The 16,065-nt window shown below is 43.3% G+C and overlaps 1 long non-coding RNA gene across 1 annotated transcript; it reads right to left on the bottom strand.

Moving 5' to 3' along the window:
- Positions 1-12,045: 12,045 nt before the first annotated feature.
- Positions 12,046-12,671, bottom strand: LOC133009819 (uncharacterized). The gene is made up of 3 exons (XR_009680560.1): positions 12,598-12,671; positions 12,385-12,478; positions 12,046-12,293 (listed from the first exon to the last, which is right to left on the bottom strand). It is a non-coding gene; the product is annotated as an uncharacterized LOC133009819 (long non-coding RNA).
- Between the last annotated feature and the right edge of the window lie 3,394 nt (positions 12,672-16,065).

The raw sequence follows: 16,065 nt of genomic DNA, 5'->3' as shown, positions 1-16,065 counted from the left end.
TGTCGTACATGTGAACGTAGTCCACTTGTCCACGTGTACGACTCCTGAACATGTCCAGCAAGATATTTAGAGACATCTAGTGGTGAAGTTACATATCACAAACAACTGAACCCCGAGGACACGAGGACTTTCAAGCTGTTTTCAGTTATGAACTCTGTAAAATAGTATCTGGACAATTTCTGGAGTTTGACTTTCACATAAGAACGGGTGGAGCAGTAGGAGGCGGAGCCTGTAGAGCAGCAGGTGGGCGGGACATGACGTATAAATCCTGCTGTGGAAAGATCAATGTTGTTGTTTACAGCTCATCCACACTGGAGTCGGCCCTCATCACCAAAAGAACTGGAGTCTACTCATGTTTCTAAATTGACGTCTTCGTCTTCTACGTGTCCGGCTCCTCTTCTTCATCCTGAGATATTTGTGTTCTTCCAGTTTCATGTCCGTCACGTGTTAGAAACCTCATCAACAAGTCCACTCGCTCTCTGTGAATCCTCTGGACATTCACCTGCTCTATTCTCACATGGACTCACTCAGAAACTTTATAAGGAGGCTGCAGGAAAAGTTCCAGAAAATGTCCAGAACAACTTGACTCAGACTTCACGTCTGAAAACAGAGACAGTGATGTTTAGTCAAAGTCCTTTATTTTCACACAAGAATTCAGTTTAATTTACAGTTAAGTTTTATTTTTTATCCAGGTTGGAAGAATGCAGTCTGTCAGAGATCAGCTGTTCTTCTCTGGCTTCATCTCTGAGGTCAAACCCCTCTCATCTGAGAGAACTGGATCTGAGCTGGAACAAGCTGCACGTCTCAGGAGTGAAGGAGCTGTGTGGTTTTCTACAGAGTCCAACCTGTCGACTGGAGACTCTGAGGTCAGTTCACTGACTGACTTTTGTAGAACTCATATCTATAAAACAGCATTTATACACAATTTATCTCATTTAATTCTAATTTAACATAATTCCTGTTGTGCAATAGGAGTAGACTTGACGTTGGCTAATTATTAATAATCATGGAATATGATTATTAAAATAAACAAATTATTTATTAAAAATAATTAAAAATGATAAGGCTATCACTTAAGAATAGTACAATAATTAATTAGAAATGATAAATAATTCATGAAAACAATAAAATGATCAATTAAGAATGATACAATCTGTAATTATTACTTATCGTAGCGGGGCACCACCCTGGTTCCAGGGACCAACAAGTCAATCTATAAATATCAGTCTCATCTAAAAAAAATGTTAAATTAATAATCTCAATAGTTAATATTAATGATTATATAATAAACAATGAAGGGTTTTAAGTTCGAGCACAGGCTATCATAATCCAGCTGTATTCACACACATATGCACAAATAATAACAGAATACTGATACTTTAATTACAAAAGTATTTATTAAAAAGGGGAAATTAAGTCCATATTATTTAATGATTCATCATTTTAACAAACTCCAATATTTCAAAGATAACAACAGCAGCAGCACTTATCACAACTCAGAAAATACATGTAAAACCTGCGGTCTACCTATGTATGTCTGTGTGTGTGTGTGTGTGTGTGTGTGTGTGTGTGTGTGTGTGTGTGTGTGTGTGTGTGTGTGTGTGTGTGTGTGTGTGTGTGTGTGTGTGTTTGTGTGTGAAAGAGAGAGAGAGGGGAGTGGCAATGACGTATGACGCAGTCACGTGGTGACGTAGTCTGGTCACATCCAAGATGGCGGCCGACAATGATTAAGAGGGCTGAAAAACTCTCAAAATGGTGGTCTGACCAGGAATACAACCAAAATATCGGATTCGTCACGTGAATTAACACAAAGGAATTTTCAGACAAAAAGATTTCTTTATCTCTGCTTTGGCTTTGGGGCCGAATGGCTTCAAGATGCGTTCAGGCTCTCTAAGTAAAGATATATCTCTGCAACATGAAATGTATGAATACAGATCGGACATGTGTATAGGGTTTAAGAGAAAAGAGAGAGAGAGAAAAAGAGAGAGAACATGCAAGGAAATATCAAAGAACCTCTTGAAAACACGCCGGAGATAAGCTAACAGTGATTTAACCACTCAGCACCCAAGCGGACGTTGTGTGCCGATGTTTCAATCGGTAAAATCTCTGCAGACTCAAACAGACATTAACAGTGCGGCCGGAGGCGCTTCTCGCAGCACTAAGCACAAAGAACAAGGCCGGAACACCGGAAACGGAAGTGCCGGCTCGTCACGGCTAAACAGGAGACACGGAGGTCTCACAAACAAATACACACAAATATTAAACGACACGCTAAGTATTAAAACTAGTCTCTGCCCAAAACAATATAAGCCTCTTACTGTAGAACCCTCGCGATGTGCGTGCGCGTTGGCGCGAATGTGCCGGGAGTCCAGTGGATCACGTGGTCTCTCAAGCGGTGCTTCGGTGGTTCTCGTGGGGACCCGGAGCTCAGCCGCTGGACCGGAAAGGGAGCAGATTTCCTTGTGATGCCTTGAACGGAATGAAACTTCGTCTTCTTCTGCAGGGATGTGCGGCTGCTTGTAGCCGTTGCAGATCATGTGGAAAAAGAACATTCTGTGTGGAAAGTGTCTGAGTTTGTCCCGCGAGAGAACTTCCTGTGCTGATCTTTTCAAGTTAAAATAACAAAAAGTCCTTTCAAAATAAAACGTCGACTGAGATAAAAGAAAGGAAATAAAATGAATTAAAACAAACGTCTGTGAATCACCCCCTTTAGCAGCTGGAACATCTGGAAAGACCCGGAGGTCTTGTTCGAAGTCTTTAAGCAGGGTAATGGCAGCGTTCTGAGGGATCTCATCTCTATTAAGTCACGTTCCAGGTGACTCAACCCTGGTTTCAAGGGTCAGTGTGGCCCTCAGCCAATTGACTGTCAGATTTTGGCCACAAGGGGCGGGCTTCGCCCTCAGTGGACGTCTCAGGTTTCATTAGGGTCTCTGCAGACCCCCAAGCCGCATCTCACCCCAGGGCCTGCTGGGGAGCTTCGACCACTAGGAAAACTCTAGAGCTGGTCTCAGCATCGCGTGTAGGCCTAAAAGTCAGATCACTGGGCCTCCCCCAACATTCCTCTTCATACATAACTTGAATCCATTCATTAATTAATCTGTGACATTTTAAATATTAAGCTACTTGTTAAAACACTGAGTTTAGTTCTGGATTTCCTAAACTGATCTGCAGGACAGAGACCGGGTCCAAATAATCTATTTGTACTGAATCACGACTCGTTTTAGTCCAACATTTCTGATTTCATATTTATCTTCCATGTTATGAATATGTGTCTTTTATTTTCAAACATGAACTCAGTTTAATTTACAGTTAAGTTTGATCCTTTATCCAGGTTGAAGGAGGGTGGGGTGTGTGTGTGTGTGTGTGTGGGGGGGGGGGGGAGGGTGTGTTAGTGTGTGTGTGTTTCCTGACATGTTGACTTCACAATAACATGAGGTCACTGTGACCTTTGACCTTTGACCATCTGAATCTAATGAGTTCCAGTTAAGTTTTATTCTTTATCCAGGTTGAGGCTCTGCAGACTCACAGAGATCAGCTGTTCTTCTCTGGCTTCAGCTCTGAGGTCAAACCCCTCTCATCTGAGAGAACTGGATCTGAGAGACAACAACCTGCAGGACTCAGGAGTGAAGGAGCTGCTTGATCTACAGCAGAGTCCAACCTGTCGACTGGAGACTCTGAGGTCAGTAGATGGGTGGAGTCAGTCCACGCTGCTTTCATCAGTATTTTACTAAACACAGTCAGTATCACAGATCCAGGGTCTGTGCTACCAAGCAGGATTTGTGGTCATCAGGTGAACTTCAGGTTTAGTTTTTTCAGTTCTACGAAGCTCGTCCACTTCTTAACGAGGTAAATCACCATGGTAACTTCTGATGAACGGTTAAACTGCTACAGGTTAAGTTGGAGATCAACCCGTATCAAAGCTCCGCCCACTGACCACAGTGACTCCCCAATGTTGTGTGGTGCACACTCTCCTTAAAGGGACGGATAAGGGAAGTTTAAATCAACGTCTGGTTGGTTCAGTTGATCTCTAACTCACCCAGAACATCTCAATGTCTCCAGACTCATCCTGTCCCCAAAACACCAGATGACCTCAGTCAGCTTCCTGGAGACAGGTCCATGTGTGTGTCCTCAGAGACAGTGAGACAGTGTGTGTCCTCAGAGTCAGTGAGACAGTGTGTGTCCTCAGAGTCAATGAGACAGTGTGTGTCCTCAGAGTCAGTGAGACAGTGTGTGTCCTCAGAGACAGTGAGACACTGTGTGTCTTCTTCTCTTCCACTCGTCTTGTTAGTAAACAACAGATTCAGATCTCACACATTATTATGTTGTGGTCACGTAATATATTTTAGCAGATGCCACCAGGGGGCGCTGTAACTTACACAAGCTGGACCACAGCTGACAGCCTCACACGGGGGACAGAGACGGTGTCGTCTTCATCTGATCTGAGACAGTTTGTCCTCTCACTTCATCAGTGAAGAACTGATCAGGTGGATCTTTGTCACAGCTCTGAGATCAGTGGGACTGAAGCCTCTCCTCATCACCATGGTAACCAGGAGCTCTTTCTACAGAGCAGAACCTCTGCTGAGGTCCATCTGTCTCATCTGGTCCCAGTTTGTCAGAAGCAGATGTTCATCAACACTCAGTGAAACATGTCTTCACCTGTAACAGCAGTAAATCCACCTCTCAGGTGTCCACTCTGCACTTTGACATGCAGAGGACACACACTGAGCTCTTAGCGTGTTCATTCCAACACGTGAACATGAAGCAGAGAGGAAGCTGCTCCACCTCTGAACAGGACTGAAGTCCCTGCTGCTCTTTCTACTGGATGAGCTGCATCACTGACTCACAGCTGATCAAGTGAGTCTCTGGGACACTGATGTCTTCTTCTCTCAACAGGTGGGAGGGGAGATCTTTGTGGAGCTGAGTGTGAAGAGGACAGTGTGTGTGGACGGAGGCTGAGCTGTGTCCTGAGGATCCAGAGGCTGAAGCAGCAGCAGCTTGTGTGTAGTCTCCAATCTACACAACCCCTAATCTGCATGTGTTTGTGAGATGAAGCCGGAGCACCTGGAGAAAACACGTGGAGAACATGCAGACTCCACACAGGAAGACCCATCTGAACCGGATTCAAACCAGCAACCTTCCTGCCCCGATTGTGTTTATTCACATGAAGAATGTGTTTATTGAAATGACACAACACAAGCAGAATATATAAACCCTCTATAAAGAGTCACATCCAGTGTGTTTAAGTTTGTCTTTATTATTGTCCACCTTTGTCCCTCAGTCTGTCTCCATGTGTGTAGAACCACATTCTGTGTATATGTTTGTTTATGATCTTAAAGTTCCTGGATTCACGTCACAAAATGATTTAGTTCAACACAAAGTTAAACACAATCAAATCACTTTGAGTTTAAAATCAGAGTTTTGTCTTTGACACAAAAGATCAAAACTCTGGACTTAAAAATGGGACGTTTTCATTTCTGCATCAGGTGCAGAGCGGTGGTGGCTTTTCTACTTTTGACCCACAGGTGGCGCTGCAGCATAACAGCAGCACATCCCAGTCAAAGCCTTTATATTCAGTCTATGAGTCAAACACATGGATCATTTCCTCTGTGACAAACCAGATGTAACGAGAAGAAAAACATCTCAGAGAGAAAAGTTCTGTTTCTACTTGTCTCTGCTTTAATGCTCAATAAACATCCTTCCACCGACCTCACTGGAATCATGACTCAGCGTTTCTTTTCTCTTCAAACAAACAGGTGGAAACATCTCGTCCTTGGTGCAGGTAAAAGAACAAAATCACCAGTTTGACAGAATGGAAACAAGCAGAAGAAAAGTGAATGAGGCATTTACAGAATGAAGAAGAGTCGATGAAGAGCAGAGCATCTTTAAGTCTCTGAGGAAACTGTTTCATAAACATTTTACCATATTTAATAGAAAACTGACCCGAGGACGTTTTATACAAACACTAACTCACTTATAAGGAAAAGTTTGTGCTCATAATGAAATTCTACATCTGATCAATATGTCTCAATATAAACAGCCTGACAGCAGATCAATACATTTAATTTGGATTATTTATCAGTTGATTTAATTCATTCACCATCACATCCAGTTGATGCACATTCCTCAACCTCTGCTCGGGTTTCAGGTTCCAGAGGATTTGTGGGAAAAGTGGCTGAAGTTCAGATGAAGATGATAAATATGTTTAGTAGAAGCAGCTTGAGATGAGATTGGTGAAAGATCTTCGGTCCAGAAGGAGAAGATCTCCAGACAGAACCACTTCTCCTCCCGGGGTTTATTCTCATTATATGAAGTTTCTCTTCAACGTGGAACAAATCTGAATCCTCCTGTTGTTCTCGCTCTCTGACTCAACGTGGGAGGATTTGTCTTCACTTTGTGCTGCGAGACTTCAAATGGAATATTAAAATAAAATGTCCCTTTCATTGAATATATTGAAAATATATAGAACAGAACTCCATGTGTTTATCTGTTCATTGTTTCTACCTGAAGTTCTTTGCTCTGTTTTCTGCTCACGGATCATTAAACTCTTCTCTTCAGTCCGGTTCTGGCTGGTTTGGGAACAGATTGGATTTATCTGGTGCTCAAGCAGTTAATGGAGCTCACTGATTGGATCTCCCTGAGGGCGACCACACGGCGTTCTGCTTTACTGTTCTACAGAAGAAACATCTTTAAAATACTTCACTGTGGAAACTGTGGAACTTAAAATGCAAAGTGAGAAGGAAAGAAATAAAAACGATATGTTCTCCGGACTGGATGAGAAGAGAGAACAACTTTAAATACAATGGAAATAACAATTAACATGGAGAAGACCTCAGCATCTGTCAATCATAAAGTGGAACCTTGAGTTATCACCTCCAGCCAAGAGCTTCTGTTTTCATCTGTTTGTGATGTGAACAGTTTGCAGAACATTTCCAGGTTCATGGATCTGATCTCAACACACGTATGAGGATTATTATGTTATATCTTCTGCTTATAGTAAAGAATCATTTTGAGATTTGTGACAAACATGAATATATGATATATATCATCATCTCTTTTTCTTTGGGACTCTTCCTCCACCTCCGTCTTTCTCTCAGGAATCTTTAAGAGCAGCTGCCACATGGACGTGCGCTGGTTTCCCTTCGACGTGCAGCGCTGCGACCTGAAGTTCTGCTGGTGGACGTACGGCGGCTGGTCTCTGGATCTGCAGAGGATCCAGGCCGACGTCACCGGATACTTCTTGTGTGGGACCTCGTGGGTAAGAGTCATCGTGCTTCACTTTAGTTCCCAACGTTTTCACTTTAGTCACACTGAAGGAATTTAAGGTTTCAAACATCCTGAGTGAAGACGTTAGAAATATGAGGTAAAGTTCACTACGAGGCCAAAAACACGTGAGAAGGTGGAGATCACAGTCGAAGGTGATGAACGTCTGCAGCCTCCTCTCCTCTGAGGAGCTGCTCAGGATGGTGAAGCTCCTGCTGACCTTCACCCTCTGACCTCTGCTGTGAATGCTCCTGAGGTTGAGGTCAGTGGCTGAGGTCAGTGGCTGAGGTCAGTGGCTGAGGTCAGTGGCCAAGGTCAGTGGCCAAGGTCAGTGGCTGAGGTCAGGGGCTGAGGTCAGTGGCTGAGGTCAGTGGCCGAGGTCAGTGGCCAAGGTCAGTGGCTGAGGTCAGTGGCCGAGGTCAGTGGTTGAGGTCAGTGCTGAGGTCAGTGGCTGAGGTCAGTGGCTGAGGTCAGTGGCTGAGGTCAGTGGCTCCTGTGGAAGACGTTTGGTTTTATCAAATTCGTCTTGTTTAAAATCACAAAAACGATAATTTGACCTCGTGTGTTGAATTTCAATCTAGTGAATTTAGTAAATATCCTTTTCTATTAGCATCCGTTGATATGAATCATTTTAAACTTAATAATTGTTCTTTAGTGGATTCCTTGATAAACTCGACATTTTTCCACGTTAGCTCAGAGATAACTGTGTGTTTACGTCTTGTGTCGGTTCTAACTCTAATCACCTGACACTCGGCCAGAACGTCCTGCAGCTGCTCCACAGAAGAATAAAGATGATGATGATGATGATGATGATGATGATGATGATGATGATGATGATGATGATGATGATGATGATGATGATGATGATGATGATGATGATGATGATGATGATGATGATGATGATGATGATGATGATGATGATGATGATGATGATGATGATGATGATGATGATGATCGTGGTGACAGTGACCAGACGTGTGTTTTTCTATTTGTTCTGAACATTGTCAGTTGGAATTGAAGGAGATGAAAGGATCAGATTCTGTTTCCTCTCACTTCAGGAACGAGGAGAACTTCTGTGACTCAGTCGATCCTGAATCTCACAGAAGCAAAGTTTCAGAGTCGATGTGTAAACGGGATTAAAACAATGTGACTTTGTGTTCATTATTTTTAAATTTGAGATTATTTTGGAAGACAAATCTGGATTTAAACTCAACTTTCATGTTGTAGTTGTGCCCCCTACAGGCCACACTGCTCATTACACCCCATTATGACAGTTGTTATAAATTTGTATAAATTTACAAAAATGTACTGAAGTAAAAGTACCATATTAACTTTGCAGCTTCAAAGTAATTAAGTACTTGCTTGTAAATATCCATGGCAGGATGACGCTGCCCCCTGGTGGTCAGCTGCAGCAGCGCAGACAACATTCACCTCAGATGAGAAGGAAAGAGTCGAATGTTTCAGAATAAAACAGATTCAATCTTTATTTGACTTAATGTCCGTCAGAGTCGAGGAGCTTCTGTAAAACCTGGATCTGTAAAGAAAATAAAACATTTCCGTTTCTCTGAGCTCATTTATCCTGTCACTGATATTAATGAGTAATTTTTATATGTTATAAATGTCATTTGTTTTAAATTTGTCCTTTTGTGAAGCACTGTTATTCTTGTTACATTAAGTTAATGAGAATGTTGAGTTGTGTCTCTACGTGTCAGTATTATATGTTCCAGTGGGTTGATGTTGGTTCATGTGTGAAATCCTCTTCAGGTAAGTTCCTGTGTCGGGTTTCACCTGATCTCACCTATCTGTGATGTCACTTCAGGCTCCTCCCTCTCTCCCTCTCTCCCTCCCTCCTTCCCTCCCTTCCCCCCTCTATCCCTCCCTCCCTCTCTCTCTCTCTCTCTCTCTCTCTCTCTCTCTCTCTCTCTCTATCCCTCTCTCTCTCTCTCTCTCTCTGTGGTGATGGGCAGCGGTGCATCGGTCAGTGAAGGCTCCTGTCTGGAGGCCGAGCCTGAACCAGATCCTGAACCAGATCCTGAACCAGATCCTGAACCAGATCCTAAACCAGAGGCTGAACCAAATCTTGAACCAGATCCTGAACCAGAGCCTGAACCAGAGCCTGAACCAGAGCCTGAACCAGAGCCTGAACCAGAGCCTGAACCAGATCCTGAACCAGAGGCTGAACCAGATCCTGAACAAGATCCTGAACCAGAGCCTGAACCAGAGCCTGAACCAGAGCCTGAACCAGATCCTGAACCAGAGCCTGACCCAGAGGCTGAACCAGAGCCTGAACCAGAGCCTGAACAAGATCCTGAACCAGAGCCTGAACCAGATCGTGAACCAGAGGCTGAACCCCCCCGACATCTGTCACCTGCTGGGCGGAGCCACGACACCCTGCAGGTAGATGTGCTCCTCTTGTTCCCTGGAGGCTTCGTGAAGCAGCGATAAAGAAAATCTTAGTTGAACAGAGTCTGAGCTGAAAAATGAATAAGTTGTTGTTTGTGTAGTTTTCAGGCGGAGGAGGAGGCAGCGCCCCCTGGCAGTCACATCGTAGAAATCCAGTCTTTAAAGAGCGACATACAAACAGAAGGAGGAGGAGGAGGAGGAGGAGGAGGAGGAGGAGGAGGAGGAGGAGGAGGAGGAGGAGGAGGAAGAGGAGGAGGAGGAGGAGGAAGAAGGGGAGGAGGAGGAGAAGGAGCCACACAAAGTGTCCTGAGTCCAGCTGTGACTGTGAGCAGCTGTTTGAAATATTGTTGTTATTTAAACTGAGAGAAGATGATGCAGATCTGCCCTCGTCCTCTGAGTCAGAAGTGATTTGACTTCAATCATCTACCTGCTGCAGAAGGCTTATTCCTCCCTGGACAGACCCAACAGCTCAGTCTGGATCGTGTTTTTCGACTTCTCCAGCGCCTTCAACACCATCCAGCCCAGACTGCAAAGGGCCAAACTGGAGGGCACGCAGGTGAGTGCTCCCCTCATCACTTGGGTCGATGACTATCTGACGGGCAGACCGCAGTTTGTGAGATTACAGAACTGTGTGTCTGGTCGTCTGATCAGTAACATCGGGGCCCCCCAGGGAAATGTACTGCCCCCCTTCCTCTTCACCACATACACTGCTGACTTTCAGCACTGCACTGAGTCGTGTCATCTACAGAAGTTCTCTAATGACACGGCCATTGTGGGGTGTGTTGAGGGCGGGGGGGAGGCTGAGTACAGGGACCTGGTTGACCGCTTTGTGAAGTGGTGTGGGGAGAACTGCATGCAGCTCAACGTGGCGAAGACGAGGGAGATGGTGGTGGACTTCAGGAGGAACAAGCCCCTGCCCTCTCCTGTCTGCATCGGTGGGACGGATGTGGAGGTGGTGTCTGCATGTCTGCATACAAGGACCTGGGGGTCACACTGGACAATAAACTGGACTGGTCCACCAACACACAGGCCGTCTACAAGAAGGGCCTGAGCCGGCTTTACTTCCTGAGGAGGCTCAGGTCCTTCCACGTCTGCAACAAGATGCTGCAGATGTTCTACCAGTCTGTTGTGGCGAGCACCATCTTCTTTGCTGTGGTGTCCTGGGGTGCGGGCATCAAGGCGAAGGACGCCAACAGACTGAGAAAACTCATCAGGAAAGCAGAGTCTGTGGTTGGCTCTAAGCTGGTCACCCTGGAGGAGGTGGTGGAGGACAGGATGCTGGCAAAACTGCTGGCAATCATGGACAATCCGTCTCACCCCCCCCACAAAACCCTGGACAAGCTAAGGAGCAGCTTCAGTCACAGACTCATTCAACCCCCCCACAGCTATAAGGAACGATACAGGAAGTCGTTCCTCCCAACTGCAATAAGACTGTTCAACTCCTCCCCCTCTGTCAGAGCCACCATCACAGAACTGCACTAAACCTGTCTCCTGCTCTGTGGACCTGTACAACACTCTGCTCCATATACACTGACTTCACATCATATGTGATATGTGTTCATATACACCATATTGATATTATATATCATTTTATACAATAATATTGTCTTTTGCACACTCTGTCTACATATTCTTACACTCATAGTATATTATATTATCTATTGTATAGTCAAATACTTATATTTATACCTCTACTATATATCATATCATACTCTCTGTATATTCTTTGTAAATATAAGTCTATATACACACATGTGTACATTTTATTATTATTATTATTATTATATTTACTATTATTATTATATATACTGTTCACTAGACAAAAAGCAGTATTATTGTCACAGTGAACCTCTTCGGACAGGCCTAATCCCCTGCTGTAACCAACTGTTTCCATGATGTTACCTCGGCGTTCGCCAGTGAAGACAAGGTGGGTCTATCGGCGTTTGCGGACCTTAAGGGGGATTTGGAGAACAAAGGAGAGAGCCGCGGGGGGGCTCGCTCCGCCGCGCGGACCGATCGCGACGTGTGATCTAATTAGCATATGAATCGGAGTCCAGCCGCTGGCTAGAGCCTCTGTCTACTCACCATTGGAGGAAACCACAGACCCTTGAAACTAATGTCACTCGTGATTGGCTGGTAGAAGTGTTGCTATTGGTCACCTTATGGGTCATTGCAGTGCACACGTGGGGTCACAGCATTCCGCACGTGGGGTAAGCCCCTCCCACACAATATTAATAATAAAAATGTATATATTAATGTTTATTATTAATAATTAGTAAGCCTTTACCAAAAGCACTGCAGTTAATTAAAACTAAACATTCATGTGATGCTTGATGTTATAGGTGAACATATTGTACAGGGAACAAATGTGAACAAGGTATATGTGGAGTGAAAGCTTTATTTACATACAGCAAAAATATTGTACAAAAACTCAGATGAGGCTTGAAATGTTTCTCTGCAGCCTCTGGGTCATGACTTCTTTGTGGGACTCTTCTCCAGTGTGTAGACGTCTGTGGTGTGTAGCTGTGAGATCAGTGTAGCTTCCAGTCTTATATGAAGTGTGGGACACAGGTCGGTGCACTCCTGGCTGTGGAAGGATGGATCCATGTCATCTGTCCCGCTTCAATCAGCTGTAAACACATTCAGTAAAATTAGCACAGTTCAATGACAACATACACCTTTACATGTAACTGGAAAATGATTTAATGAATATAACCTTACCCTCTTTCTTCTCCGACAACTCCTCAATGCTGATGTAAGGTCTGGTCGGATCATACTGGCTCATAGTGTGTCTTTGTGCGTCATGGACAGGCAGCTGGAAAACAACACCAGTAACATGAGTTTATTATTAATAAACGGAAATAGCCGCGCTGCATCACCGTTGGAAGATCCACAGCAAAAAAACACCAAAACAATTCATAAACAGTTACTTACATTCAATGGCTTAATTTTCTGCAATTTAAATCCGGACTTTCAGCGTCTCAGCCTAACGCCTCTTTGTTTGTGTGTGTGTGTGGGGGGGGGGGGGGCTGAGGCAGTGAAAACATACAGAAAAGTCACGTTGATGAAAAAACTTAACGAGAACAAACTGTTACATCTAAGTAATTCATACATATTTACACATGCACTAGATCTGCTCCAGCACTCGATGCTGTATTCGTATTTTAGCAACTTTCTCGCTATCCCAAAGAGTGGCGGACATGCTTTCAGATGTACCAGTTAGCTTAGTGGTTAGCATGGCGGCTCCGTTTAGCTCTCACCTTAACTCAGGGACTGTGCGTCCGTCTTCTCCGCCTCGACTCGTCCACACCGGGCCCGCGGCTCTGCCTCCAAACGCACTCATCTTCTCCTCCAGGGAACAGCGTCGCGTCGACTTCAGCAAGTTATTTACCCCGAAGACAGAGTCACTCGTACGGGACAAGTTAAACACGACCCGCTTCCTGTCTGCGGGACACTCGACGCTGCTGCACGGCGTTTACGAGGCTGTGATTGGACGAGCCCATCAGCTGATGACGCGAGCGGGTGACTTGAGGTTTTCACAGTTTCCCTATCTTAAAGCAGCGGTTACTTCATATGGGATGAGTATGTGACTGAGGCCCAGTTTATTTTTTCTGGTGTTTAGTAAATTTACACACATGATTCACGCTGTTCTGTGTTCGTAACCTTATAGTTGAATGCTCTTATTGTAAGTCGCTTAGGATAAAAGTGTTGACTGTTTTAATGGAATACTGAGAAAGTTTAATAACAACAATTAGACAATTGAAGTTCAAATTATGAAGGAATTTCAGCTCTATATTGTGTCTTCTTTGTATTTAAAATAATAATCGAACTGAGTGGAGATGTATGTTGTAGCCAAACAGCCGCCTGCTGTGTTTTGTCACTGTGCAGTCCATGGGGGATTAAATATTACACTGAAAAAATAAATCATTAAATCAATGAATGGTTCGAAGCAATTTTGAAAGTAGTGGTGAAAAGGTAGAATTTATAATTCATGGAAAACAGCTTAGTGTGCCATTGACATAAATGTCAATGGCAAATGAATATGATGCCAGTATTTTGGGAGGACATATTTTTATGGAAAGCCGGGAGAAGTTTGGAGATTACAGGGCACAGACACATCATACCCAGCATCATTTCTTCCTGTTGAGCGGATTGCTGGTAGATGTGTGGTTAACAAATCCTCTGTGCATTTAACCAGCAAAATTGAAAAAGTGACTGTAATCATGCCACTCTGTACAGTGGTTGAGATTCAGGATTGTTTTGGATGACAAAAAAAAATTGAAATAAAGTGCATTGTTTCATTTGACAGCATTGACCTTTGTTCGTGGTATACAATGCAATTCATTATAGCACACTTACTTATTTAAGAACAATTTAAAATTTCAGGTTTTATATATATTTTGAGCCTGGTGTACTCAGCCAGATAGTTTAGTTGGTGCCTCTAAAGGTGTTATCTGCTCTGAGGGAAACTGTCCTGATTTGCAGTTGTGAAGCTCAGAGCATTGTCATTTGCATGTGAAAGCCTCCAGCTAGGCGTAGGAGCAGGGGGGTCACCTCCCAGCATTATCAGACTTGAAACCTGCAGGAAACTTGTAATTCCTGAGAGTTTCTTTTGTTGCCTGCAGATACGTGTGAAAACCCGTTAACTGAAAAATTTGCCAACAATTTCCACGGCACTTAATGACACAAACGCGTCTTTTCATGCAGTGGTTGCTGCTGCCATTATTACTATATACTGCTATTATATTGGTATAATTACTATCATATATAAATATATATTATGTTATATTATATACTATATATACTGTACTATTTTTATATACTGTATACCAATAACATTACCATCATATCATCAGTACTATTACCATCATCTTGCCACTGCACCTTATCTACCTATTTATCTTGTGTTTCTTTTTTTATTCTTTCTACCTCAATATTTTTTATTTTATACTATTGTATTTTATTTTATTGTATTCAAATATACCAGCTGCTATGACTTTATTTCCCTTCAGGGATGAATAAAGTAATCTATCAATCTATCAATATATCTATCTATCTATCTATCTATCTATCTATCTATCTATCTATCTATCTATCTATCTATCTATCTATCTATCTATCTATCTATCTATCTATCTATCTATCTATCTATCTATCTATCTATCTATCTATCTATCTATCTATCTATCTATCTATCTATCTATCTATCTATCTATCTATCTATCTATCTATCTATCTATCTATCTATCTATCTAACATTCAAATCACAGGAGGAAACATGGGTTAGGGTTAATTTCATGTGTATTCATTTATTTTTCAAGAGTGAACTTGTTCAACAAGGAGGAGGAGGAGGAGCCTGAGAACAGGGAGCGGTCAGACTCCATTTTCACCTGGATGAGCAGAAGGAAGGAAAGTGAGCAGGTGAATGTGAACACAACACACACACACACACACACACAGACACACACACACACACACACAGTCACACACACACATAGTCACACACACAGAGAGAGTCATGTGATTTCCAGTAACTTCAGAGAGGGGGAGGAGCCTCCAGTGAAGGTGAAAGTGTTCAGACTGGTTCCAACTTCAAGCAGCAGACGGAGGAGACGTGAAGTCTGAGGCTGGTGAGTGTTCAGCAACATTTATATTATTCATTCATATTATTTCACTGTCACAGACTCTGGGTCAGTTTTCTACTCGTGGACTTTAGAGAGAAGAAGATTCAGGATGAACTTCTGTCAGTAAATCAACAGTTTGACTCAACGCTGTGATTGGCTGAGTCCAACACATTAAACCTACAACTGTCTCAGGTTACCGTGACAACAGGGGAACAGTGTAAGAGGATTGACTCTGTTATATTTGAAGAAACACTGAGTTTACTACCTGGCTTCATTGTGTGTGTTTGAGCTCACAGTGTTTTTCACTGGATCCCAGAGACAGATGTGAACAGCAGGTCTGGATCAAAGAGCCTTCAAAGGACTAATTAACAGAGTTAACTTACAGTTTAACTTTTTATCTTCATCTGTTCATCAAGTGTTTAATAACACAACGTGTTTTCACAATCAAACTTTACAGTCACCTGTGTGTGTGTGTGGATGTTTCTGGGTGTTTGTGGGTTTGTGTGTGTAAGTGTGTGTGTGTGTGTGTGTGTGTGTGTGTGTGTGTGTGTGTGTCCTTGCTTGGTATTTTTGGGTGTGTTTCTTGAACAGACTGGTTTGTCCTGATTCCTTTGAGCTCACAGTGTTTTTCCTGTCAGACTGAAGATGAGTGGTTATGAGGAGGAAGAGGACAGAGCAGAGTCTCCAGGGTTCAGCTGTGTGTCTCTGAAGAGTGACCGGTCCAAAGATATTCCTCTAAACTTCAGTAATGAACCTGGACCCTCACACACAAAGTAAG

Source organism: Limanda limanda, chromosome 8, assembly GCF_963576545.1.
Source record: "Limanda limanda chromosome 8, fLimLim1.1, whole genome shotgun sequence".
In the NCBI taxonomy this organism is placed as follows: Eukaryota; Metazoa; Chordata; class Actinopteri; order Pleuronectiformes; family Pleuronectidae; genus Limanda; species Limanda limanda.
The sequence above is the reverse complement of the archived record's forward strand: the minus strand, read 5'-3'. Positions and strand labels throughout refer to the sequence as shown.